The 24,344-nt window shown below is 43.4% G+C and overlaps 1 long non-coding RNA gene across 1 annotated transcript; it reads right to left on the bottom strand.

The window, feature by feature from the left end:
- Nucleotides 1–699: 699 nt before the first annotated feature.
- Nucleotides 700–24,262, bottom strand: LOC148774935 (uncharacterized). The gene is made up of 3 exons (XR_016035220.1): nt 24,057–24,262; nt 16,261–16,315; nt 700–2,056 (listed from the first exon to the last, which is right to left on the bottom strand). It is a non-coding gene; the product is annotated as an uncharacterized LOC148774935 (long non-coding RNA).
- Between the last annotated feature and the right edge of the window lie 82 nt (nt 24,263–24,344).

Here is a 24,344-nt window from a genome sequence, read left to right as displayed (position 1 = left end):
GCCCTATGATTTTATAAAATTGCTTTATACTACTTTGTTGTTGTTTAGTAACTAGGTTGTGTCCGACTCTTTTGCAACCCTGTGGACTGTAGCCCACCAGGCTCCTCTGTCCATGGAATTCTCCAGGCAACAATACTGGAGTGGGTTGCCATTCCTTTCTCCCAGGATCTTCCCAACCCAAGAATTAAACCCACATCTCCTGCTTGGCAGGTGGATCCTTTACCACTGAGTCACTAGGGAAGCCCTTTATATTCCTTAAATAAGTTGAATTAGATAGCTTTTTCTGCTGTTCTAACCACTCTCACTCCAGTGGTATCTTTTCACCTCCCTGCTGCTGCTGCTGCTGCTAAGTCGCTTCAGTCGTGTCTGACTCTGTGCGACCCCATAGATGGAAGCCCACCAGGCTCCCCCTTCCCTGGGATTCTCCAGGCAAGAACACGAGTGGGTTGCCATTTCCTTCTCCAATGCATGAAAGTGAAAAGTGAAAGTGAAGTCACTCAGTCGTGTTGGACTCTTTGCGATCCCATGGACTGTAACCTACCAGGCTCCTCTGTCCATGGGATTTTCCGGGCAAGAGTACTGAAGTGGGTTGCCATTGCTTTCACCTCCCTAGATCTCCTAAAATGCAGAACCCAGGGACTCCCTACACGTTCCAGCTCACCTTGCTTGGCTTCCTTACCAGCCACTGGGCCCCCCAGCCACTGAATCAGCAAGAAAAACTCTCACACAGCATCTCCAGAGACTCTCTGGACTGCAGTCATCACCCCAGGCCTTCCAGCAGCAGCTGATGTTAAAAATGTGAAAAGATTTTTCCAAAACGACAAGATGCTCTACACAGAGACTTGGATGTCACTTGGCTCCTTGCTTAGAAACGGCTTAGGAACCTTATTGTGAAAGCAAGTCCTGTAGTATTTCAGGAACAGGTATTCACAGCACAAACGTTGGCACATTTAGAAACTTAGGAACGTGATGATAGATACCGTGGAGTGGATAAAGGGACATATGATAGTGTCCTTGTTGAGGTTGGCTGTGTGAGACCAGGTCCGAGAAGGATATAACCAGCACATTCCCAAGGCTCCACAAGTGGTTTAGTGATGGGATGATTGACCGTGGTGTCATAGTTTGCTGGGGTTGTTGTAACAAAGTCTTAGTTCGTTTAGGCTGCTGTAACAAAAGTACCATTGATAAGTGGGCTCCCCTGAAGTCTCAGAGGTAAAGAAACAGCATGCAATGCAGGAGACTTGGGTTTGATCCCTGGGTTGGGAAGATGCCCTGGAGAAGGAAATGGCAACCCACTCCAGTATTCTTGCCCGGGAAATCACACGGACAGAGGAGCCTGGTGGGCTACAGCCCACAGGGTCACAAAGAGTTGGACACGACTGAGTGACTAAACCACCACCACCATTGATGAGTGGCTTAAAAACAACAGACATTTATTTTCTCGAGGCTGGGAAGTCCGAGATTAAGATGTGGGCAGGGTTGGTTTCTTCTGAGGCCTCTCTCCTTGGTTGCAGATGGCTGCCTTCCCCACAGACTGTCTTCCTTCTCTGCATGTCGATGTCCTAATCTTCCCTTACTGTGCATATGCTAAGTTGCTCAGTCATGTCCGACTCTTTGCCACCCCATGGACTGTAGCCTGCAAGACTCCTCTGTCCACGGGATTCTCCAGGCAAGAATACTGGAGTGGGTTGCCATGCCCTCCTCCAAGGTGATCTTCCAGACCCAGGGATCGAACCCACCTCTCTTATGTCTCCTGCATTGACAGGCGGGTTCTTTACCACTAGTGCCACCTGGGGCTCTTATTATACGGACATAAGTCAGATTGGATTAGGGTCCACCTGTATGACTTTGTTTAACTTTAATTACCTTTTTGAAGACACTCTCCTAAGACAGTCACACTCTGAGGTCTTGGGAGTTAGAACTTCAACATAGGAATGGGGGGCAGGGGTTACAACTCAACCCTTAACTCACACTGTGGGCAAGGTAAAGAGAATCAAGACGAGATGGAGAAGACACTGGGAACTATTAGCAGCAGAAGCCTCTGTCATCCTTGGGCCTGGAGAAACAAAAGAGAAAGGGTGTGCTATTCCTCGAAGCCATCCCGAGCTGTGGTCACAGGAGAGGGGCCGCGCAGCGTGGGTGCTGTATGACAGAGGAAGGCACCCATGGTGGAGGCCAGGCTGTGGCAGAGAGGGAGGGAGAAGGCCCACCCCCCTCTCTCCCTGTCCTTCGCACTCCTCCCTTCACACTCTGATAGTGCTTCCCTTTGGCCAAGAGCCAAGACAGAGGAGCTGAGAACAGCGAGGCCTGGGGGCTGAAGCTTGTAGAGTCAGGCTTTGAGGCAGGGAACGGGCTGACAAGCGTGGCCAGGGGTGGGAGGGGAGTGGTAGGATTTGAGTGGGACGATGAAGAATCACCAGCTCAGTGGAGAAAACAAAGGCATTTCCACAAGAGGAACTAATTATGCATTCTCAGGTAACATAAATGGGCTTTAAAGTGTCATTGGAAAACAGAAAATGCTACTTAGCTGCAAAAAATATTAGTCACACATTCGAAACTGAACCACATATTCATGTAACCATTCCCAGTCCCAGAAGTTACTATTCTAATATACTTCTCTGCAGAAGTAAAGCAGAATGATAGAAAAATAGGTTTGTCAATCTTGTCATGTTGAACACTTATGTTCTTAAAATGGGATGGGAAGTATTACTGGAACTGTTTTGGAATAGAAAGCAGCTCTCTGCCTCAGGAGGGTGCCTGTGTGACCACACCCATCACTGGTCACAGCCTGGTTTTATGAACTGGGTACGTCCCCAGTGTTATCGTGCTGGGGCTGCCGTAACAAACTACCGTGGGCTGGTGGCTTTGACAACAGAAATTTGTTTTCTCGCCACTCTGGAGACTAGAAGCTTGAGACTCAGTGTTGACAGGGTGGATGTCTGCTGAGAGCTCCCTTTGGGTTGCCTTTTCGGTGTGTGCTCATATGGTGTTTCCTGGGCGACTTTGCAGGGGAAAAAGGCGAGGGGGATGGAGGGAGGGAGAGAAAAAGCGATCTCTTGGTGTCTCTTCTTTTTTTTCCTAAGTTCAAATCATCCTGATTTTATGATCACAGCAATAGTACAAATATCCACAGTTGGTGAGCTTCATTATAACAAATACAGATAGAAGAATGGAGAGAGAGCTACACAGAGTGACTGTAACAGGAATAGGCTCAATCTGCACATGCTGTTTGTAAATTATAGTGTTGAATTTAGTGTTACTTGAGTTTAAAAAAAAAATTTATTTGACCACACCAGGGCTTAGCTGTGGCATGTAGGATCTAGTTTGCTGACCAGGGATCAAACCCAGGCCCCCAGCACTGGGACACAGGCTTGATCCCTGAGTCAGGAAGATCTCCTGAAGGAGGAAATGGCAACCCACTCCAGTATTCTTGCCTGGAAAATCCGATGGACAGAGGAGCCTGGCAGGCTACAGTCCTTGGGGGTCGCAGAGAATTGGAGATGACTGAGCGACTTAGCACACACTCATGAATTTCCTTAAGGGCCCCATGTCCAAATACAGCCCCTCTGGGGGTTCAGACGTCAACATACGAGTTTTGGAGGGGACCCAAACATTCAGTCCATAACATCCCACGTAGTGATATGAAATAGATGGCACTTGATACGTTGATACTGATAGTCATTAAATCAAGAAAACTTCATTGCATACCTACTGTGTGCCAGAATCTCTGCTAGGCTCTGAGATTATAGGTAAAAGGAAAAAAAAAAAAAACTGCCTCGGTCTTTAATGAGTCTATAACTTGAAGAAAGACAGAGCAGCTGTTAGAACACACTGGTCACTGCCAGGAGAGCTTGAGCATTTGTGCTCAGTCACTCGGTCATGTTTGGCTCTTTGAGACCCCATGGACTGTAGCCCGCCTGGCTCCTCTATACATGGGATTCTGCAGGCAAGAATACTGGAGTGGGTTGCCATTTCCTTCTCCAGACCCAGGGATCATCTCTTGGATCTCCTGAATTGGCAGCGGGTTCTTTTCCACTAGCAGCCCTGGTGGCTCAGATGGTAAAGATTTCACCTGCAATGCCGGAGACCTGGGTTCTATCCCAGGACAGGAAGATCTCCTGGAGGAGGGCATGGGTACCAGTATTCTTGCCTGGGATTTCCATGGACAGAGGAGCCTGGCAGGCTACAGTCCATGGGGTCTCAAAAGAGTCAGGACACCACTGAGCCACTAACACTTTCACTTTCTGTTCAGTACCTCCTGGGAAACCCCAGAGCACCTAGATAGGATGAATAAACCACTCCCTGGGGGCTGCAGAAGTGATGTGCAAGCAGAAACGGAGGATCAGAAATATTGGATAGTAAACACGGGGTGGGACAGACAAGGCGGAGCATTCAGGATTGAGGAAGACGATACACAGAACTAGGGTGACCAGGATCCTGGTTTACTCGGGGCTGTCCTGGACTCAGTTCAGTTCAGTTCAGTCGCTCAGTCATGTCCGACTCTCCGCGACCCCATGAATCACAGCACGCCAGGCCTCCCTGTCCATCACCAACTCCCGGAGTTCACTCAAACTCATGTCCACAGAGTCGGTGATCCCATCCAGCCATCTCATTCTGCGTCGTCCCCTTCTCCTCCCGCCCCCAACTTTTCCCAGCATCAGAGTCTTTTCCAGTGAGTCAACTCGTCGCATGAGGTGGCCAAAGTATTGCAGCTTCAGCTTTAGCATCAGTCCCTCCAATGAATATCCAGGATTGATCTCCTCTAGAATGGACTGGTTGGATCTCCTTGCAGTATAAGGGACTCTCAAGAGTCTTCTCCAACACCACAGTTCAAAAGCATCGATTCTTCGGCGATCAGCCTTCTTCACAGTCCAACTCTCACATCCATACATGACCACGGGAAAAACCATTGCCTTGACTAGACGGACCTTGGTTGGCAAAGTAATGTCTCTGCTTTTTAATATACTATCAAGGTTGGTCATAACTTTCCTTCCAAGAAGCAAGCGTCTTTTAATTTCATGGCTGCAATCAGCATCTGAAGTGATTTTGGAGCCCCCCAAAATAAAGTCTGACACTGTTTCCACTGTTTCCCCATCTATTTCCCATGAAGTGATGGGACCAGATGCCATGATCTTTGTTTTCTGAATGTTGAGCTTCAAGTCAACTTTTTCACTCTCTTCTTTCACTTTTATCAAGAGGCTTTTGAGTTCCTCGTCACTTTCTGCCATAAGGGTAGTGTCATCTGCATATCTGAGGTTATTGATATTTCTCCCAGCAATCTTGATTCCAGCTTGTGCTTCTTCCAGCCCAGCGTTCCTCATGATGTACTCTGCATATAAGTTAAATAAGCAAGGTGACAATATACAACCTTGACGTACTCCCTTTCCTATTTGGAACCAGTCTGCTGTTCCATGGCTAGTTCTAACTGTTGCTTCCTGACCTGCATACAGGTTTCTCAAGAGGCAGGTCAGGTGGTCTGGGATTCCCATCTCTTTCAGAATGTTCCACAGTTTATTGTGATCGACACAGTCAAAGGCTTTGGCATAGTCAATGAAGCAGAAATAGATGCTTTTCTGAAACTCTCTTGCTTTCTCCATGATCCAGCGGATGTTGGCAATTTGATCTCTGGTGCCTCTGCCTTTTCTAAAACCTGCTTGAACATCTGGGAGTTCACGGTTTACATACTGCTGAAGCCTGGCTTGGAGAATTTTGAGCATGACTTTACTAGCGTGTGAGATAAGTGCAATTGTGCGGTAGTTTGAGCATTCTTTGGCATTGCCTTTCTTTGGGATTGGAATGAAGACTGACCTCTTCCAGTCCTGTGGCCACTGCTGAGTTTTCCAAATCTGCTGGCATATTGAGTGCAGCACTTTCACAGCATCATCTTTCAAGACTTGAAATAGCTCAACTGGAATTCCATCACCACCACTAGCTTTGTTAGTAGTGATGCTTTCTGAGGCCCACTTGACTTCACATTCCAAGATGTCTGGCTCTAGGTCAGTGATCATGTTATCGTGACTATCTTGGTCGTGAAGATCTTTTTTGTACAGTTCTTCTGTGTATTCTTGTCACCTCTTCTTAATATCTTCTGCTTCTGTTAGGTCCATACCTTTTCTGTCCTTTATTGAGCCCATCTTTGCATGAAATGTTCCCTTGGAATCTCTAATTTTCTTGAAGAGGTCTCTTGTTTTTCCTATTCTGTTGTTTTCCTCTATTTCTTTGCATTGATCACTGAGGAAGTCTTTCTTATCTCTCCTTGCTATTCTTTGGAACTCTGCATTCTAATGTTTATATCTTTCCTTTTCTCCTTTGCTTTTCGCCTCTCTTCTTTTCACAGCTATTTGTAAGGCCTCCTCAGACAGCCATTTCGCTCTTTTGCATTTCTATTCCATGGGGATGGTCTTGGTCCCTGTCTCCTGTACAATGTCACGAACCTCCATCCACAGTTCATCAGGCACTCTATCAATCAGATCTAGTCCCTTAAATATATTTCTTACTTCCACTGTATAATCATAAGGAATTTGATTGAGGTCATATCTGAATGGTCTAGTGGTTTTCCCTACTTTCTTCAATTTCAGTCTGAATTTGGCAATAAGGAGTTCATGATCTGAGCCACAGTCAGCTCCTGGTCTTGTTTTCGCTAACTGTATACAGCTTCTCCATCTTTGGTTGCAAAGAATATAATCAATCTGATTTCGGTGTTGACCATCTGGTGATGTCCGTGTGTAGAGTCTTCTCTTGTGTTGTTGGAAGAGGGTGTTTGCTATGACCAGTGCATTCTCTTGACAAAACTCTATTAGCCTTTGCCCTGCTTCATTCCGTGCTCCAAGGCCAAATTTGCCTGTTACTCCAGGTGTTTCTTAACTTCCTACTTTTGCATTCCAGTCCCCTATAATGAAAAGGACATCTTTTTTGGGTGTTAGTTCTAAAAGGTCTTGTAGGTCTTCATAGAACCGATTAACTTTGGCTTCTTCAGCATTACTGGTTGGGGCATAGGCCTGGATTACTGTAATATTGAATGGTTTGCCTTGGAAACGAACAGAAATCATTCTGTCGTTTATAAGATTGCATCCAAGTACTGCATTTCGGACTCTTTTGTTGACCATGATGGCTACTCCATTTCTTCTAAGGCATTCCTGCCCACAGTAGTAGATATAATGGTCGTCCGAGTTAAATTCACCCATTCCAGTCCATTTTAATTCACTGATTCCTAGAATGTCTATGTTCACTCTTGCCATCTCCTGTTTGACCACTTCCAATTTGCCTTGATTCATGGACCTAACATTCCAGGTTCCTATGTAATATTGTTCTTTACAGCACCGGACCTTGCTTCTATCACTGGTCACATCCACAACTGGGTATTGGTTTTGCTTTTGCTCCATCCCTTTATTCCTTCTATAGTTATTTCTCCACTGAGCTCCAGTAGCATACTGGGCACCTACCGACCTGGGGAATTCCTCATTCAGCATCCTATCATTTTGCCCTTTGTTACTGTTCATGGGGTTCTCAAGGCAAGTATACTGAAGTGGTTTGCCATTCCCTTCTCCAGTGGACCACATTCGGCTGTGGTCCATGTGATCAGATCGGCTAGTTTCCTGTGATTATGATTTCAGTGTGTCTGTCCTCTGATGCCCCCTCACAATCCCTACCGTCTTATTTGGGTTTCTCTTACCTTGGTCATGGAAAATCTCTTCACAGCCGCTCCAGCAAAGTGCAGCTGTTGTACCTTACCTTGGACGAGGGGTATCTCCCCAAGGCTGCCCCTCCTGACCTTGAACGGAGAGCAGCTCCTCTCGGCCCTCCTGCGCCCGCGCAGCCACCGCCTGTTGGACGTGGGGTAGCTCCTCTCGGCCGCCGGCCCTGGCCTCAGGTGTGGGGTAGCTCCTCACGGCCACACCTCTTTGCATGGTTCGTTGCGACGGGGCCGACGTCTCTCGCGTCGCGTCTGCGCCGCCGGGGCCGGCGTCTCTCGCGTTTAGGCACTAAAGATCCCACATCCGGGAAAGCTCAGGATCTCTGAGCCTTATATGATGCTGCTGCTGCTAAGTCACTCCAGTCGTGTCCGACTCTCTGTGACCCCATAGACGGCAGCCCACTCAAATGAACTCAAAATGAAAAAGGCGATGTTACAACAGACAACACAGAAAGATAAAGGATCATAAGAGACAATTAGAAACAACTGCATGACAATGAAATGGACAACCTGGAACAAATGGACAGATTCTTAGAAAAGTACAATCTTCTAGGACTGAACCAGGAAGAAACAGAAAATGTGAATAAATCAAGCACTAACACCAGTCACAAGCTCTAACTATGAACACATGAATCACAAGCACTACTAACTGTGTTCAAAAGTCTCCAACAAACAAATGCCCAGGACTTCACAGGTGAATGCTCTCAAATGGTAGAGATGTGATGATACCTGTGCTGGTCAAACTCCTCCAGAAAAGCGCAGAGGGAGGAGCATCCCAACTCATCCTGTGCGGCCACCATCACCCTGAACCACAATGAGTCAGGAACACAACCCAGAAAAGAAAACGACAGGCTAACGCCACTGACGAGCACCAATGCAACAATCCTGGGGAAACGCGAGCATGAGCAAAGCAAAACAAGAACACAGGGAAAGGACCACACACCACGTTCAAGTGCGGTTTATCCCAGGGGTGCAAGGATTCTTCACTATGTGCACATCAATCAATGTGATGCACTATATTAACAAACTGAAAGATAAAAACCATATGGTAATCTCTATCATGCAGAGAAAGGGTTTGACAAAATTAAACACCAGTTTATGATTTAAAAAACGCCCCATAAATGGGCGTGGAAGAAACCTACCTCAACATAATAAAGGTCATAAGGGAAACCTCTCAGCACATTATCCTCAAAGGTGTTAAAATTTAAGCATTTCCCTAAGATCAGAATCACGACCATGGTGCCCACGCTCCTTCCTATTATTCAATATAGATTTGTATGTCATACACACAGCAATCAGAGAAGAAAATGAAAAAGAATGCAAGTTGGATAAGAAGAAGTCCATCTCTCATTGATTGCAGGTGGCCTGTTTCTATTCACAGAAGACCCTAAAGATAGAACCAGAAAATTACTAGAGCTAATCAGTGAATTTAGTAAGGCACAGGATACAAAATTAATACACAGAAGTCCTTTGCATACTTATAGCACAATAAGAAAAATCAGAAAGAGAAACTAAGGAAAAAGTGCCATTCCCCACTGCAACAAGAAGAATAGCATAGCTAGAATGCTGCTGCTGCTAAGTCACATCAGTCATGTCTGACTCTGTGAGACCCCATAGATGGCAGCCCACCAGGCTCCTCTGTCCCTGAGATTCTCCAGGCAAGAACACTGGAGTGGGTTGCCATTTCCTTCTCCAATGCATGAAAGTAAAACGTGAAAGTGAAGTTGCTCAATCGTGTCCAACTCTTCAGGACCCCATGGACTGTAGCCTACCAGGCTCCCCCATCCATGGGATTTTCCAGGCAAGTGTACTGGAGTGGGTTGCCATTTTCTTCTCCAATAGCTAGGAATAAACCTACTTAAACAGACCCAACACGTGTATGCAGAAAGACAGGCTGCATGATGAAAGATAGCAAAAATGAAACAGATAGATATGCCATGTTCTTGAATTGAAAGAAATCAATGTTGTGAAAATGACTACACTACCCAAAGTAATCTGCAGATTCAATTCATCCTTATCAAACAACCAGTGACATTTTTTAAAGAACTAGGACTAACAATTTTACAATTTTTATGGGGGGGGGGAGAAAGACCCAGAAAGGCCAAAGCAATCTTGGCAAGAAATGTGGAACTGGAGGAATCAACCTTTCTGACTTCAGACTATACTACCAAGACACTATGGTCCAGGCACAAAAACAGAAACATAGAGCAATGGAACAAGACACGAAGCTGAGAGGTAAACCCGCACTCCTATAGGCACCTTTTCTTTGACAACGGAGGCAAGAATGTACAAAGGAGAAAGGACAGAAAAGAGAGCCTCTTCAGTAAGTGGTGCTGGGAAACTGGACAACTACATGCAAAGGAAGGAAATTAGAACACTTCTTCACACTATACACAAAAATTAATTCACAGTGGATTGAAGACCAACAGGAAGGCCAGAAACTATAAAATTCTCAGAGGAAAACAAAGGCAGAACACTCTTTGAGATCTATCACAGCAAGATCCTCTTTGATTCACCTCCAAGAATGACTGAAATAAAAAGAAACATTAAAAAAATGGCATCTAGGGAAACTCCAAAGTATTTAAGCAGCAAAGAAAACTATAAACAAGATGAAAAGACAACCCTCAGAATAGGAGAAAATAATTGTAAATGAAGCAATTGACAAAGGATTATCTCGAGTACACAAGTAGATCATCGAGCCTAATATCAGAAAAAAAGCAACCAAGTGAAAGTGAGCAGAAGACATGAACACATTTCTCCAAAGAGGGTGTTAAGAAGGTGAAAAGATGCTCCACATCGCTCATTATTAAGGAAACACTAATCAAAATCACACCGTCAGAATGGCCATCATCAACAATTCTACAAATAATAAATGCTGGACAGGACATGGAAGAAAGGGAACCCTCTTGCACTGTTGGTAGACATGTAAATGGATACAAACACTATGGAGAAGGAAGGTGGGTTTCTTAAAGAAGTAGGAATAAAACTACCGCATGATGCAACAATCCCCTACTGGCCATATACACTGAGAAAACCACACCTCTAAAAAGACTTATGTACCCCAATGTCCATTGCAGCACTATTTAAAATAGCCAGGGCATGGAAGCAACCTAATGTCTATCAAGAGAACAATGGATAAAGAAGTTGTGGAACATATACACAATGGAATATTACTCAGCCATGAAAAGGAACAAATACGAGTCGGTTTAACTGATTTGGATGAACCTAGAAACTGTGATACAGAGTGAAGTAAGTCAGAAAGAGAAAAATAAAGTATATTAATGCATACACATGGAATCTTGTAAAATGGTACAGGTTTATATTTGAAGGGCAGAAATAGATACACAGATGTAGGCGAAGGACTTGTGAACTCAGCTGGAGAAGGAGAGGGTGGGCTGAATTGAGACAGTAGCATTGAAACATTGCCACTACCATACGTAAAATAGCTAGCTAGTGGGAAGGTGCTATGTAAGATAGGGAACCCAGCATGGTGCTCTGTGACGACCTAGAGGGTGGGATATTGGGAAGTGGGAGGCAGGCTCACCAGAGAGTGGATAATATACTTATGGCCTATTTGTGTTGTTGTATGAGGAAAACCAACCAACCATTGTAAAGCAGTTATCCTTCAATCAAAAATAAATAAATACAATCTGAAAACTATCATTCAACATATCTGTACTGTCATCTAAAGCTATATGGGATCATCTTCTATCCCTATCTATTTTTCCACTATAAGAGCTTATAAATGTCATGAAAGGTTTTGAAAATATGATTTTAATAGCTACACTGTATTGCTTAATATCTCATACATAAATAATAAAATTTCAGTCTCAACATAGACACATAATTCCAAAACAGGTTTCCATTTTAAACTAAAGCTTGCATTTTAATTCAGTTTAATGAGAATTCCTCTGTAGATCTAACATTCTTATGAAAAATAAATTATGTGCAGTCTTTCTTGCTTTCAACTGTTAGGCCTTATTGTCATTTACTTCTAAGGACTCTTGACACTTTTGCCTTAGACTGTAATTTTTGACTGAGATAAAATCTTAAATTTAGATATTAAGAAAGTCAAGAAGCACTCTTCTAAGTGTGAGTCACTCAGTCATGTCCAGTTATTTGTGACCCATTGACTGTAGCCCAACAGGTCCTCTGTCCACAGAATTATCCAGGCAAGAATATTGGCGGGGGTAGCCACTCTTTTCTCGAGGGGATTTTCCTGACCCAGGGGTCAAACCCTGGTCTCCCGCATTGTAGGCATATTCTTTACCATATGAACAACCAGAGAACCCTGACCCTGGTGTACACTGATGTGAAAATCCTCAAAAGAATATTAGCAAACCAAATATAAGACACATTAAAAGAATCATACACTGTGATCAAATGGAATTTATTCTGTGCCTGCAAGCATGATTTTTTTATCTGCACATCAATCACTGTGATACACAATTTGAGCAAAATTAAGAATGAAATCATGTGATCTTCTCAATAATTGCAGACAATGCTTTCGACAGAGTTTAACATCAATTTTGGTACAATCTCTCAATACAGTGGTTATACGTGGACCATCCTAAAGGGTATAAAAGACAAGCCCACAGCTAACATCCAACTCAATGGTAAAGAGATGAAAGATTTTCCTAAAAGATCAGGAATAGTACAAGGATACCCACTCTCACCAATCTTGTTCAACATAGTAGTGGAATTGTCCTACCCAGAATAACTAGGCAAGAAAAGGAAATAAAAGCCATCCCCATTGGAACAGATGAAGTTACACTGCCACTATTCGATTATGACAGGATTTATATGAAACCCTAAAAACTGCACCAAGTAACAAATATTAAAACTAAGAAATTTACTCCCCTTTACCTTGGGAGTAAGCCTGTCAGGTAAAATACAAGACATCTACTTAAATTTGGTTTTCAGTGAATAATTTTTTAGTATAAGTACATTCCAAGTATTGCAGGAGATGGGCTTCTACTAAAAAAAAAAAGTTTCCATCGTTTCCCTAAAATTCAAATTTAACTGTGATTCCTCTATTTCTGTTTGGTAAATCCAGCCACCTAAAAGGCATGATTAGAACGGATTCCTTCTTTAGCTAAAAGAGAGTACATCAGTGGTGAGTGAACACAGCTCTCTCCCATCAGGGCCAGAGTTACGATCACAGGAGGATGATGTATCATCAGGTGGCCAGTAGAGTTCGGAAGTGTAAAAGTTTGTCTTCATTGGCCCAGCACAGACCACAAGGTACTGCTGCTGCTACTGCTGCTGCTAAGTCACTTCAGTCGTGTCCAACTCTGTGTGACCACATAGACGGCAGCCAACCAGGCTCCCCTGTCCCTGGGATTCTCCAGGCAAGAACACTGGAGTGGGTTGTCATCTCCTTCTCCAACAAGGTACTGGCAACCCCACAAAAGAGGAGGAGATAAAGGCAGGAGAGATGAAGGAAGAGGGAGAAAACGTGGCCAGCTCAGGAAGCAGCAGCAGGTGATGGTGCCCAGGAGGCCACAGGCCAGCCTGCTGGGGTGCCTCACAGTTTCAGGTGTGAAGCACTCTTCCCAGGGTCCAGTGGTGATCACACCTGCAGAAAGGGGCACAGCTAAGCAGTAGGGGGTCACTGAAGCCCAGTGGCTACTCTGCTCCACCCTTGTTTCTTTTTCATGAAGTTACAAAATATCCATACATCCTGTTCATTGGAAGGACTGATGCTAAAGTTGAAACTGCAATACTTTGGCCACCTCATGCGACGAGTTGACTCACTGGAAAAGACTCTGATGCTGGGAAAGGTTGGGGGCGGGAGGAAAAGGGGACGACCAAGAATGAGATGGCTGGATGGCATCACCGACTTTGTGGACATGAGTTTGAGTGAACTCCGGGAGTTGGTGATGGACAGGGAGGCCTGGCGTGCTGTGATCATGGGGTCGCGGAGAGTCGGACACGACTGAGCGACTGAACTGAACTGAACTGAACTGTACTCCCGTGAACCTTGTGCAAGACCTTGATCTTAATGTGGCATCTGCACCTTTCCAACCTGCTGTGGGATTTTCTTTACCAATAAAATTGGCCTTTATTTTTACTTTATGTACTAAGAACTCTCACAATGGGTGACGAGAGAGAAGTATCGTGTCCAGCTTATTAGATATTCCTTACTGTCTTCCATGTGAGAGGGTGAAACATGCCCCCCCTATTCCTAAAATTCCAAAAGAGTAGTACCTGGTTAAAGCTAAGGGGCACAGTGCTCCCAGAACCTTGGGGAAGATGTGTTTCAGATTGATTTAGTGTTGAGCATGTGTAAGGCTTGGAGGAATGATACAGAGAGTCTCATAGAGTAGATCAGGGTGGACCTTGAGAATCTCCATTTTTAACCACTTCCCAGGTGATGCTAACACTGCTGGTCCAGTGATGACCCTTTGAGAACCACTGACTTACACAAGGAGAGAGCTTCCACAGAAGCTGAAATGGCACTTTTGGAGACACTTCCTTTCTTCTATTCTGAGAGCTTCCTCACAAGGAAAACCCAGATGCCAACCTGAAAATTAGCAGAGTAGCTCTTCCACAACTAAGGATGTAAAGAAAAAACCGCATGGGGATGCATTGGAAGGGCAGAGATTCAGTCTAGTCAGGACCCATACTCCTGATGGGTGACCCAGAATTAGGAGGGGACATTTCCAACTTGGTATCTTCCCTGGGGGGACATGCTGAGCACCTGAGCCCTGGTAACCTGAATGAGGAAGACGAGCCCCCATAATATCCTGATTTGAAACCAGCAGAGCTATGTCTGGGAGAGAGCTGGAGGCTGTGGTGAGCCAAGACCCCATGCTTAATAGGTTAGTGCCAATTAAGTGCTGAACGTTGGCCCAGGTCAAATGGGAAGGAGAATGATTTTAGGACACGTGCCAAAGGGGCAAGGATTTCTTGAAACTTTCTCCAGGGATGAAGTCACTGATTGATGACATTTAAAAAAAAATCCTCCCTGTACCCAGCTGGCCCAGTGCTAGCAGGAGACGTTTTTGACATTCCCCACTTACCTTGCCAGCACTGCTTGCCCAGCTAGTCTCTGTGTTCCCTGTGGAACAGACATATCCAACTCAGCCACGCCTACAACGCTCCTCCAAAATGGCTTCACCCCCAAGGGCCTGGATTCCCCCACAATAGCCTCCTTTCCTACCACTCACAGTGGGTGGACTCAGCCGTGACTGCATCCCCTCAAGGTGATTTCCACTCCAGGTCACCTCCAGCCAGAAGTACATCTGCGACTGTTGAGGTAGGGCTCAAATTCAGCTGCACTGGGGGCCAGCCAGACCCACCAGCATGCCCAAAGCAACATGGGTACATCTAACAGGACACCACACTCAGCCTACAGAGGAGACACCCTGGATTTCCTGTCTCTGGTGACTTGGGGGAACTCTTCCTTTGGGCAGCACAGGAGACACTCTACATAAATCCACTTATTCAACATGGAGATATAATTTATCTACCTAATATTAATGCATAGAAACAAAAAGGCAAAATAAAGAGACAAAGAATCTATGCTAAGTGAATAGCTAAGACATAAACTCAGAAAAAGAACTAAACAAGATGGAGATAAATAACCTATGTCAGATGACTGCAAAGTAAGGATCATACTTGGGTCTTCCCTGCTGGTTCATTTGTTAAGATTTTCCTGACAATGTAGGCGACAAGGGTTCAACCTTTGGTCTGGGAACTAAAATCCCAGGCTGCGGGACAAGTAAAGCTGCATGTCACAGCTACTGAACTCATGCACCCTAAAGCCTGTGCTCCACAACAGGAGAAGACAGAACAATGGGAAGCCCACGCAACAAAACTAGAGTGTAGCCCCCACTCTATGCAACTAGAGAAAGCCAATGACACAGCAAGACCCAGTGGGCCCATTAAATCAATGAATAAAAGTTGTTTACTTCTATCAGGGGAAGCATGAAAGAACGGAGTGAGAACCTCCACAGAGAGGCAATAAGTATAAAAAAGAACTGATTATAATAGAAGAATACAATAACGGACATGAAAAATATAGCAGATGAGTGAGCAGATTAGATGATTCAGAGGACAGATCAGTAAGCTGAAACACAAAGTGGTGGAAATCACCCAGTTTGAGCATCAAAAAGAAAAAAATAAGTCAGAAAACTGAGGATAGTATAAGGCATTTGGTGGACAATATCAAGCATATTAACATTCACATTATAGGGATTCAAGGAGAACAGAGAGAGAAAGATGAAATCTCACTTAAAGAAACAATGGCCCAAAATTTCCCTCTATTGTTGAAGGAAACACACCCAGGTCCAAGAAGCACAGAGAGTCCAACACAGGGTAAATGAAAGGAGAAATATGCCAAGGCATATATTAATCAAACTAAGAGAAATTTAACAAAAAGGCATATATTAATCAAACTAAGAGAAATTTAACAAAAAGAGAAAATATTAAAAGCAGAAAGGGCAAAGCAACAAATAACAAGGGAATCCCCATAAGGTTAACAGCTGATCTTTCAGAAGAAATGCTGCAGGCCAGAAGGGTGTGGCATGATACAGGTAAAGTTATGAAAGGGAAAATCTTACCAGCAAGATTACTCCAACCAGCTATGATCTCACTCAGATCCAAAGAACTCAGTACCTTTACAAATAAGAAAAAGTTAAGAAATTCAGCACCACCAAAGTGGCTTTACAACAAATATTAAAGGACATTCTCTAGACAGGAAATAGAAGGGAGTGAATAGACATAAAAAAAAAAAAAACAGAATAATAAAGTAAATAATAATAGTATCGTGCATATCAATGATTACCCTAAATTTTTATAAATGGATTAAATGGTCCAACTGAAACACAGACTGGCTGAACGGAAACAAAAACAAGCCGCATATAAATGTTGTCGATAATACATCCACCTCAGACCTAGGGACACACACAGACTAAAACTGAGGGCCTGGATAAAGGTATTCCATACAAATGGAAATCAAAAGAAAGCTGGAGTAGCAATTCTCATAGCACATAAAATAGACTTTTAAATAAAGACTATTACAAGAGACAAGGAAGGACACTACATAATGATAAAGAGATCAATCCAGGAAGAAGATATTGCAATAATAATACACACGCATCCAACACAGGAGCACCTAAATACGTAAGACAAATACCAACAACCATAAAATGAGAAATCGACAGTAAGAAAATAATACTAGGGGATTTTAACACCCCACTTATACCAATGGACAGATCATGCACAAAGAAAATTAATAAAGAAACATACGCCTTACATCACACATTAGACTAGATGGACCTTATTGGTATCTTTAGCATATTCCATCACCAAACAGCAGAATGCATTTTTTTTTCTCAAGTGCACATGAAACACTCTTTGGAATGGATCACATCTTGGGTCACAAATCAAGCCTTGGCAAATGTAAGAAACTGAAATCCTAGCAAGCATCATTTCTGATCACACTGATACTGATTAGGGATCGTTTATAAGAAAGATTTGTAAAAAACACAGACACATGTAGAACTCAAACAGGTCACTGAAGAAATAAAAAAGGAAATTTAAAAATACCTAAAAACAAAGGGCAATGAATAAATGACATCCCAAATCCTATGTGATGCAATAAAAGCAATGCTAAGAGGAAAGTTTAGAGCAATACAAGAAGCCTACCTAAAGAGATGAAAAGAGCATCAAATAAACAAGCTAATCTAACACCTAAAGAAGCTAGAAAAAGAAGAAAAAGGGCCACAAAATCTGCAAAGTTAGCAGAATGAAAGAAATCATAAAGATCAGAGCAGAAATAAATGGAAATGAAGGAAACACTAGCAAAGATCCATAAAACAATAAGATATGTCTTGGAGAAGATAAACAAAATTGACAAATCATTAGCCAGACTCATCAAGAAAAATAGGGAGAAGACTCAAATCAACTCGAAATGAAAAAGGAGACTTTACAACAGACAACACAGAAAGAAAAAGGATCATAAGAGACAATTAGAGACAACTGCATGACAATAAAATGGACAACCTGGAACAAATGGACAGGTTCTTAGAAAAGTACAGTCTTCTAGGACTGAACCAGGAGAAATAGAAAATGTGAATAAATCAGGCACTAACACCAGTCACAAGCTCTAACGATGAACACATCAATCACAAGCACTACTAACTGTGATCAAAAGTCTCCAACAAACAAATGCCCAGGACTTCACAGGTGAATGCTCTCAAATGGTAGTGATGTGATGATACCTACTGTGGTCAAACTCCTCCAGAAAAGCGTGGAGGGAGGAGCATCCCAACCCACTCTGTGAGGCCATCATCACCATGAACCACAATGAGGCAGGAACGCCACCCAGGAAAGAAAACTACAGGCTAACATCACTGACGAGCACCAGAGCAACAATCCTGGGGAAACGCGAGCAAGAGCAAAGCAAAACAAGACACATGGAAAGGGTTAAACACCACGTTCATGTGGGGTTTATCCCAGGGATGCAAGGAGTCTTCACTATGTGCACATCAGTCAATGTGATACACTATATTAACAAATTGAAAGATAAAAACCATATGATAATCTCCATCAATGCCAGGAAAGGTTTTGACAAAATTAAACACCAGTTTATGATTTAAAAAACGCCCCATAAACGGGCATGGAAGAAACCTACCCCAACATAATAAAGGTCATAAGGGAAATCTCTCAGCACATTATCCTCAACGGTGTCAAATTTTAAGCATTTCCACTAAGATCAGGATCAAGACCATGGTGCCCGCGCTCCTTTCTATTATTCAATATAGACTTGTACGTCATACACACAGCAATCAGAGAAGAAAACGAAAAAGAATGCATATTGGATAAGAAGAAGTCCATCTCTTATTGATTGCAGGTGGCCTGTTTCTATTCACAGAAGACCCTAAACATACAACCAGGAAATTACTAAAGCTCTTCAGTGAATTTAGTAAAGCACAGGATACAAAATTAATACACAGAAATCCTTTGCATACTTATAGCACAACAAGAAAAATCAGAAAGAGAAACTAAGGAAAAAGTGCCATTCCCCACTGCAACAAGAAGAATAGCATAGCTAGGAATGCTGCTGCTGCTAAGTCACGTAAGTCATGTCCGACTCTGTGAGACCCCATAGATGGGAGACCACTAGGCTCCTCCGTCACTGGGATTTTCCAGGCAAGAACACTGGAGTGGGTTGCCATTTCCTTCTCCAATGCATGAAAGTGAAATGTGAAAGTAAAGTTACTCAGTCGGGTCCGACTCTTCGGGACCCCATGGACTGTAGCCTACCATGCTCCTCCATACATGGGATTTTCCAGGCAAGCGTACTGGAGTGGGTTGTCATTTTCTTCTCCAATAGCTAGGAATAAACCTACCTAAACAGACAAAACACGTGTATGCAGAAAGACAGGCTGCATGATGAAAGATAGCAAAAATGAAACAAACGGATAGAAAGATATGCCATGTTCTTGAATTGAAAGAAATCAATGTTGTGAAAATGACTACACTACCCAAAGCAATCTGCAGATTCAATTCATCCTTATCAAACAACCAGTGACATTTTTTAAAGAGCTAGGACTAATAATTTTACAATTTATATTGGGGGGGGGAGGGGGAGAAAGACCCAGAAAAGCCAAAGCAATCTTGGAAAGAAATGTGGAACTGGAGGAATCAACCTTTCTGACTTCAGACTATACTACCAAGACACTATGGTACAGGCACAAAAACAGAAACATAGAGCAATGGAACAAGACACGAAGCTGAGAGAGAAACCCGCACTCCTTTTCTTTGACAAGGGAGGCAAGGATGTACAATGGAGAAAGGACAGAAAAGAGAGCCTCTTCAGTAAGTGGTGCTGGGAAACTGGACAACTACATGCAAAAGAAGGAAATTAGAAAACTTCTTCACACTGTACACAAAAACTAATTCACAGTGGATTGAAGACCAACAGGAAAGCCAGAAACTATAAAATTCTTAGAGGAAAACATAGGCAGAACACTCTTTGAGATTTATCATAGCAAGATCCTCTTTGATCCACCTCCGAGAATGATTGAAATAAAAAGAAACATAAAAAAAAATGGCACCTAGGGAAACTTCAAAGTATTTAAGCAGCAAAGAAAACTATAAATAAGATGAAAAGACAACCCCCAGAATAGGAGAAAATAATTGTAAACAAAGCAATTGACAAAGGATTATCTACAGAGTACACAAGTAGATCATCGAGCCTAATATCAGAAAAAAAGCAACCAAATGCAAAGTGAGCAGAAGACATGAATACATTTCTCCAAAGAAGACGTTAAGAAGGTGAAAACATGCTCCACATCACTCATTATTAAGGAAATGCTAATCAAAACTACATGAGCTATCACCTCACACCAGTCAGAATGGCCATCATCAACAATTCTACAAATAATAAATGCTGGACAGGACATGGAAGAAAGGGAACCCTCTTGCACTGTTCGTAGACATGTAAATGGATACAACCACTATGGAGAAGGAAAGTAAGGTTTCTTAAAAAAGTAGGAATAAAACTACTGCATGATGCAACAATCCCCTACTGGCCATATACCCTGAGAAAACCACACCTCTAAAAAGACTTATGTACCCCAATGTCCATTGCAGCACTATTTAAAATAGCCAGGGCATGGAAGCAACCTAATGTCTATCAAGAGAAAAATGGATAAATAAATTGTGGAACATATACACAATGGAATATTACTCAGCCATGAAAAGGAACAAATACGAGTTGGTTTAACTGAGGTGGATGAACCTAGAAACTGTGATACAGAGTGAAGTAAGTCAGAAAGAGAAAAACAAATACAGTATATTAATGCATACACATGGAATCTTGTAAAATGGTACTGGTGAATATTTGAAGGGTAGAAATAGATACACAGATGTAGGGGAAGGATTTGTGAACTCAGCTGGAGAAGGAGAGGGTGGGCCAAATTGAGAGAGTAGCATTGAAACATTGCCACTCAGTTCAGTTCAGTTCAGTCGCTCAGTCGTGTCCGACTCTCCGCGACCCCATGAATCACAGCACGCCAGGCCTCCCTGTCCATCACCAACTCCCGGAGTACACTGCATACGTAAAATAGCTAGCTAGTGGGAAGGTGCTATATAACATAGGGAACCCAGCATAGTGCTCTGTGACGACCTAGAGGGTGGGATGGCAGGAAGTGGGAGGCAGGCTCGCCAAAGAGTGGATAATATACTTATGGCCTATCGTGTTGTTGTATGAGGAAAACCAACCAAGCATCGTAAAGCAGTTATCCTTCAATCAAAAATAAATAAATACAGTTTGAAAACTATCATTCAACATATCTGTACTGTCATCTAAAGTTATATGGGATCATCTTCTATTCCTAACAATTTTTCCACTATAAGAGGTTATAAATGTCATTAAAGGTATTGAAAATATGATTTTAATAGCTACACTGTATTGCTCAATATCTCATACATAAATAATAAAATTTCAGTCTCAACATAGAAACATAATTCCAAAAAAGCTTTCCATTTTAAACTAAAGCTTGCATTTTAATTTAGTTTAATGAGAATTCCTCTGAAGATCTAAAATTCTTATGAAAAATAAATTATGTGCAGTCTTTCTTGCTTTCAACTGTCAGCCCTTATTGTCATTTACTTCTAAGGACTCTTGACATTTTTGCCTTAGACTGTAATTTTTGACTGATATAAAATCTTAAATTTAGATATTAAGGAAGTCAAGAAACACTCTTCTAAGTGTGAGTCACTCAGTCATGTCCAGTTATTTGTGACCCATTGATTGCAGCCCGACAGGTCTTCTGTCCACAGAATTTTCCAGGCAAGAATATTGGCGGGGGTAGCTATTCCTTTTCCGAGGGGATTTTCCTGACCCAGGGGTCAAACCCAGGTCTCCCACATTGTAGGCAGATTCTTTACCATATGAACAACCATAGAATCCTGACCCTGGTGTACACGGATGTAAAAATCCTCAAAAGAATATTAGCAAACCAAATTGAAGATACACTAAAAGAATCATACACTGTGATCAAATGGAATTTATTCTGTGCCTGCAAGCATGATTTTTTATCTGCACATCAATCACTGTGATACACAATATAAGCAAAATTAAGAATGAAATCGTGTGATCTTCTCAATAATTGCAGACAATGCTTTCGACAAAGTTTAACATCAACTTTGGTACAGTCTCTCAATACAGTGGTTATACATGGAACATCCTAAAGGGTATATAAGACAAGCCCACAGCTAACATCCAACTCAATGGTAAAGAGATGAAAGATTTTCCTAAAAGATCAGGAATAGTACAAGGATACCCACTCTCACCAATCTTGTTCAACAAGTAGTGGAGGTGTCCTACCCAGAATAACCAGGCAAGAAAAGGAAATAAAAGCCATCCCCATTGGAACAGATGAAGTTACACTGCCACTATTCGATTATGACAGGATTTAAATGAAACCCTAAAAACTCCACCAAGTAACAAGTATTAAAACTAAGAAATTCAGCAGCATAGCAGGATATGAACTGTCAGAGAGAAAACAGAACAGCCCCATATACAAATGCATCAAAAACAACAACAAAAAAAAACCCTGAAATAAACTTACCCGAGGAGCAGAAACACCTGTACAGTCACGAGCTCCAAGACATAGAGTCTGGGTTCAAATCCCACCTTACCCACTGACCTGCAGAGTGACCCAGAGCAAATCACACAATGATCTGAGGCTCAACATATTCAACTGTAAAAAGAACACAAACCCAGTATCTCCTCCCAGGGCTGTGAAACTCCAAGGAAATGCTTACTTAGGCCCGGGGGTTGGAGTGTCTCTGGGAGCCTCTCCTTGTATGAAACTTCTCTAGAGCTGGGCTCTTCTGATCCTGTGGGTGAGGGTCAAGTGTAGAGCCTGCGAGCCAAATGGGAATGGACAAGGACGAGGACAAAAAAATACTAGTTCTGTGTCAGGAAGGTAAGCCACCTACTTTACAGATCTCAGAGTGGGGCCTGCACTGGAGGCCCAGGGGATGCACAGTCAGATGTGATAACTCCGAACCCCCACAGCAGGAATGGAGCCATCCTGGCAAGAAGCTGCTCTCTGGGCCAGGCTCCAGTGTGATGTGGTGCTGCTCCCTGAGTGCTCCATGTCTCCAGCAGGCAAAGAGCTCTCTGGAGCTGGAGGTCTATTAAACCACAGGTGCCTGAGAGTCAGAATGACACAAGGACTAACAACATTGAAAACTAGCTATATTAAAAAAAAAAAAAAGACAGAAGTACAGACGAGGCAGGGGATGAGAAGCAGAAGGACTGACTACCTCTCAAGCCTTGAACAGAAATATCTCCACACCAGCTGAGCAGAGCCCACAGGAGGAAACTATAAAGGAAAAGCAGGCTGTGGGTGTATCTCTCCACTGTTGGATCCAGGGACCCAAACCCCAATCCACCAGAATCACTTTGCGTATCCAGACACCAAGAGGAAGAAAAGCAGAGCTTGCCTCAGGAAGTCACAGCCAGACTCAATATCGGGGTCGCTGAGCACGGCCACATGGTCACTGGGGACACAGCCCCTCCTCCGTGCTCACATCCTCTGTCCTCACAGAAACACAGCTCACTGCAGAGAACCCTCTGAGGGCACCCGTGCACACTAGAAACTGGCAATGGTGAGATGCGGAGAGAAGTCACAGAAGGGGAGACATGCCTCTGGGGTGCTGCACAAACTACCAAAGATCTGAAGTTCTTGATACGCGGCATTTTTTAAAAAGCTTCTTAATGTGGAAACGCAGAAAGGACATTTCCAGGAGAAAGGACAAACGAATTGTCCCATTGGGACAATTTGGTATCCATGTGGGAAGGTAAGCTGGATCCCTACCTCAAAACACACCACCAAACCAAATAGACACATACCAAACACCAACAATTGAAGGAAAAACTTCTACAAAATTTCGAACCATCTTTGTTGAGGGAATATCTTTTCTTTAAATTGAAGTCTTGTTGATTTACAATGATTTGTTTGTGTAAGGTGTACAGCAAAGTGATTCAGCGATTCAGCCTCTCATGTGCCTCCCTTTGGGAAGCCCCTGGGCCATGCCCTCTACTCAGAACAGCTAAGAATCCTGATAGGCAAAGCAGCATGTGGCGGTGCTCGTGGGGGTTTTAAGACCGAATAAATTATTCTAACATGATACAAGAAATGAGATGGCTGGATGGCATCACCGACTCGATGGATATGAGTTTGAGTGAACTCCGGGAGTTGGTGATGGACAGGGAGGCCCCTGGCGTGCTGTGATTCATGGGGTCGCAAAGAGTCAGAGATGACTGAGCGACTGAACTGAACTGAACTGATACAAGAAACAAGCCCAGAGGTTAAGAGAGGATCTCCAAGCCTACCTTCGAACAGGAGGTCTTGCTCCCTTGAATGTGGGTGCGTGAAACAGCACTTGGGAAGGGAAGAGGTGTCTCATGAATATCTTTCCTGCAGAGAACGCAGCAGTGTGTAGAGAAGATGCACAGTCACATCCCAGGACACTGAGCACACGGACACAGTGACTGGAATCTCAGCCCTGCGCCGGGTGCAGCGCACTCTCTCCACCCCAGACACAGGCTGAGCGGCTGGCACGCGTCCGGGAGAGTGTGGTTACATGACCTGGACCTGGCCAATCGGTGTGTTCCATCCTC

Source organism: Moschus berezovskii, chromosome 18 (assembly GCF_049115385.1).
Source record: "Moschus berezovskii isolate FMDL1 chromosome 18, NW_MosBer_1.0, whole genome shotgun sequence".
Taxonomy (NCBI): Eukaryota; Metazoa; Chordata; class Mammalia; order Artiodactyla; family Moschidae; genus Moschus; species Moschus berezovskii.
The sequence above is the reverse complement of the archived record's forward strand: the minus strand, read 5'-3'. Positions and strand labels throughout refer to the sequence as shown.